The sequence below is a fragment of the Etheostoma spectabile genome, unplaced genomic scaffold, assembly GCF_008692095.1.
Source record: "Etheostoma spectabile isolate EspeVRDwgs_2016 unplaced genomic scaffold, UIUC_Espe_1.0 scaffold337, whole genome shotgun sequence".
NCBI lineage: Eukaryota > Metazoa > Chordata > Actinopteri > Perciformes > Percidae > Etheostoma > Etheostoma spectabile.
In genome coordinates, this window is record NW_022605587.1 from 265,901 (window position 1) to 270,691 (window position 4,791).

The window sequence follows — 4,791 nt, forward strand, 5'->3', positions numbered from 1 at the left end:
ACCATGGAACCACTGTTCTGAAAGTCAACATCGGTTTGCCAGGCAGCTTCTTCCATATTATTCACACTTATGCTATTGAAGGCACACAACAATTACTAACTTAAGTCATTTGGTAAGCTAAGCGTTCACACAGGATGTGGAACAAGAAAAGTCAAGAAAAGGTTTTAACCTGTTAAGTGTTCAATGTGCTCCTGGTGGCTTTTGAAATTTGAACGCACCATAAATGACCATCACACAAGGAACGGTTTTAACTGCTTTAAGACCGTACCTGTAATCACGCATCAGTCATACAATCGTTTAGAAGACTAAGGCTTAAAGTCTCTTTATTCCATCCGAGCCCCACCACAGCAATAAGGTGTCTCACAACGGTTACAATCATGTTCTGAAGTAAAGCAGAGCAGACCGATTTAAGTGGAAATGATCTGCATCCATATCCTGTCCTGCTCGTGTCTTTAATCACAGCGGTGAAGATCGCCGTGACAACGTTGTTTTTCCTCCTTCGTAACATGTCCAAACTATTAGAATATCCCAGCCGTGTAATCCATTAATATCTGGTCCCCTCACAATCTTGTAGTTCTCTGGCCAAGTTTCGACGTCAAAATGCTAGGTACGTGCCCTCATCATTATCTCGGTTTTGATGGCGTGGTAAACTTTTTTTGTTCCCCCTGTGCCGGCCAGAAATCACTGTCGAACATCATTGTAATCTCGTCGGTGCTCAGCAGTTCGAATGAAGCTAGGTTGCCCAACTGCATAGCATGATTCTCATTCTCACAAAAGATAACACCAAACTAAACAACCATATCGCACAGCAAATCACGTGGGCCCACGTGGGAAAGAAGACGTCTGAGTCGCACCAATTATGAACCAACGTAGCATAAACTGCACCTCTGTATAGCCAGGATATACCAGACGAGTTGAATGGAGTACCGATTGTATACATGGCCAACAAAACTAACCTCTGAGCTTCACATCCTAGCTGTTCTGAAAGCCAAAAATAAGCTGTCCTTATGGCATTTCAACATTTCAATCCATTATGATTACTTATTTCCTATAAACTATGTAATCTACTTATTTAGGCATGGTGTGAGTGATGTGGATTGTGTTTTTTGTATTTTCAGAAGTTATGTTTTAGCACTTGTTTGGGCTTTTTTGAGAAATAAGAAATTAAACAAACCCAAGACAAACGCACAGACATATCTGTATAAAAACATTCTATAAAACCTATTTATAATCAATTTCCTTCTTGGATTTTTTTTCCTGTTCAAGTTGAGAACAGTGGCTAGGGTACATTTTAGTATATATCAGTTGTAATATGCTTACAGTAGTGATGTCTATTAATGGTTTCTTTTTAGTGATATGATTTACTTGTGTGGACGGAAATAGTCAAATGTCTGGTGATGTCATCCTCTGGTTAGCTCGTGTGTCATATAAGGCCTAGTGTGCACAATAGCCACGAGAAACCGACAAGCTGAAGTGTATTAGATCTTACAATGTGAACTTGCAGGATCCCCTCCCCAGAGGCCTAAAGCCATGTGGACGACTGCACTATGTTTGTAGGGGGTAAAAATTTAGGCGATAAAATCGATATATGTTGTTCCAGGTGTGCTTGCCACAAACTCAAGGAGATACAGCAGTAGATAAGGTCTAACTGGGTACACATGCGTAACATTTACATGGGTTTGATAATATGCGATGGCTCACTGAAAAGGGTCGGCTGTACTTGGCAATTCAGTAGCTTGCGCAAATGTTAATATCCCTAAATGGTAGCGAATAGCCTGAGTTCAAGCTTGTTCCCAATCACCATTGCGCTGAAATTAGTTTACTAGAAAGGAACAATTCCAGTAAGAAGTGTGATTTTGAATCCAAGCCCCCAGTGGAGACTGCAACTTGAACGCAGCGCCGTGTGAACGCTGAGCCATCCTATCTTTATCGTGTTTATCCTTGATCTTTTCGTTATTTTTATGTTTTTTTAGTAGTCTGTCTCACACTCCTTTCACTTAACCACTGATTGTCAAAATTATCAATGCCCTGCCCACAACACCATCTGATTGGCAGGCAACTTAATTACAGTCTGCTGGATAGAAACTGCAATTTGAAGGTAATCTCAGCAACACACAAGTGCTCGCTGGGGATTTGAACCAGGATCTCCTGTTTACTAACAAGGCACTTTAACAGCCACAATCCAACAGCACCCTTGGGTCGGAACCCGGATGCGCGCTCAATATTGGGAGAAACCTCTGTGTTTAACAACTGAAACACAGATTACATTACAGTATTGATGCACTTTGGATACGTTTATGTGAATTTAGGCCCATGTCTAAACAACAGAAAATGCAGACTATGCAAACGGCATGTAGGATGGACGAGATATTTGAGAAATTACATCAGTTTTATTAGCAGGTACAGATCCCCTTCGAGTTGGCTCCCCTATTCTTTGCTGACGACCAGATTATAATAGTGAGTCTTTCCTTCGAGTTGCATATCCCGATATAGCAACTATATCAAATAATCAATTTATTAATTTTTTTAATTACAAGCAGCATCGAAGATGTTTACAATCAGGCGACGTCACTGCCCAAAGTTGCCACATTAGAACCGTTAAAGTTCTGTTTTTAATTTTCACCGTCTTGTTCCGTCAGTCCGCATGCACCACGCCTGAACCCCACCCAACAGTGAGTGTCTCCAACATGGGGTAACTGATGTAACAAGACCTGGGCCTTCAGATCAGAACCCCACCACAACAAGGTTCTAAACAAGCATTAAAGTCATGGTATCAAATAGCTTCGCCACAGTTGATGTTATTAAATCGTTTTTTCTCTCGTACAATTTTCACACCAGTACTAATACTCTTCTCTGATCATATTTCCGTTCCCTCGAACAATCCAATAAAGATGTAAAAGTACAATCATCATGTGACTGAGAAGCATATGATGAATCATTACTCTTCTAATTGGTTCCCACGCTCAGAAATGAAATCACGATTAGATCATCGTGATCATCGAGACCAAACAACCTTTATAAACACATTCCTCAGTCAGAAACTCTAGAAATGATCCCTGCAAGTATAGCTTGGGTAGACTGCGGGGGGGAAACTGCATCCTGATTCACTGCAGACTGATTTTCCCTCAGGGTTCAGAGGGACAGAAGCTAATCGTTACTGGCTCCGGAATCGATCGGGCTGTGTAGAAATATCGCATTTAGATCTTTTAAGAAGGTGTCACCATATGTAGAGTGAATTAGATTTTTCATTCCCACTGTTGTCTCAATACTTTCAGTGTCAGTCTACTTTTCTCAACTCTCCTGCTCCAGTCCTTTCTTTTGCATTAAACAACCAAGCGTAATTCAAAGTGTGTCAAAATCAATGTAATGATTACTCCAACAATTATCACATAAAATAAGCAGAAAGGTCTATACCAAATCTCCATCACATATTTTCTGCAACCCCGGGGCCCGAACAGCAAGCAGAGTGGTGCAAGCTGAAGCGTGTCTGTCAGGCCCATAAACGCAGATAGTCCGGTGGATTTGAAAGCATCCTCTGCTAATGTCCTAGTTATTGCTAATTGTATCACCACAACTGTACTTCCTGTTTATTTGGTGTTTAACAAAGCATCTAGTATCGGTAATACTATTAATGCATAAGTATCTCACATGCAGGAAGACAGTCAAACTAATGGCATGACAAGTTTCTATCTATAAAACTTGGTGAAACTACATTGCTCATACCCTGCCATGACTCAACCCATTAAAAACTAGAGGCTAATACTAATAATGTACTTACAGTACAAGTACATAAGTGCTGTTGTGCTCTCTGATAGTCTTGAGGTATAAAGAGAGAGCATAGTACCGCTTAGGGTTTCCTGTGTCACAGGAGGTCTTAAGTCTATCCTAAGTATTCTATCACCCTACCATCAGATTACCACGGAGGTAATATCCTTCTGCACCTTTTAAAGACTCCTACCATAATACCTGCTGGAGATGCCAAGTCCTCATACATTAACTGGACAATGAGCTCTACCACTGAGTACATCCCCACAGAAGATTTTCAGATTTTTTCTTAAAACTTTTTTTTTCTCTTTTTTCCCTGGATAGACGTTAGACTTATCTTATTTTCATGACTCCTTTTGGATGACTTCCCGCAAGGAAATTGAAATATCAACTGAATAAAGAGCAAATACCTTGGTAAAACATTGTCGGTAATTTTAATGTTTGTTATTTGGTATAAAAAACATGTAAATGCAACTGGGGTGGCTGGGCTGGAAATCCCACCTGGGCAATAATGCCATTGCAAGCATCATACTGCTAATACAAAACTGCAACTGCTAATGGTATAAATATAGTCCCCCCCTGCCTACAAAGTAACACATATCTGTTGCCTTCGGCTGGACAATACAACACGGTTCACTATCTAATCACCTTCTGTATCGTGCATAACCAAAACCACCGGTGTTAATCTACATAACACCTTAAAAGCAATTCTGGGAACATATGGATGCAATATGGCACACAAATGGAAAGATAACGGTGAGAGGAGCTCAGAGTTGGTGGTCAAGGAAGTTCAACCTAGTGCACTACTATAAAACTATCATCAGTGTAACTAAAACTGTGCAGGGTAAAGAGAGGAGCCTGGTCTGGTGACTATTGAAACATATCTATCACTTGCTCTGGATAATTTGAGCTTGTACTACTGCACCGCCTTCCTCTAGTTTTTAAGTTTTTAATATATTGTTAATTATGTGGTATTACATAACTCCTTACAAATGGTAGATGAATGTGGTAGTCTGCGTAAACTTA

The 4,791-nt window shown here is 40.3% G+C and overlaps 1 non-coding gene across 1 annotated transcript; it reads right to left on the minus strand.

Moving 5' to 3' along the window:
- Nucleotides 1–2,847: 2,847 nt before the first annotated feature.
- Nucleotides 2,848–3,072, minus strand: LOC116686238 (small nucleolar RNA U3). The gene has a single exon (XR_004331199.1). It is a non-coding gene; the product is annotated as a small nucleolar RNA U3 (small nucleolar RNA).
- Between the last annotated feature and the right edge of the window lie 1,719 nt (nt 3,073–4,791).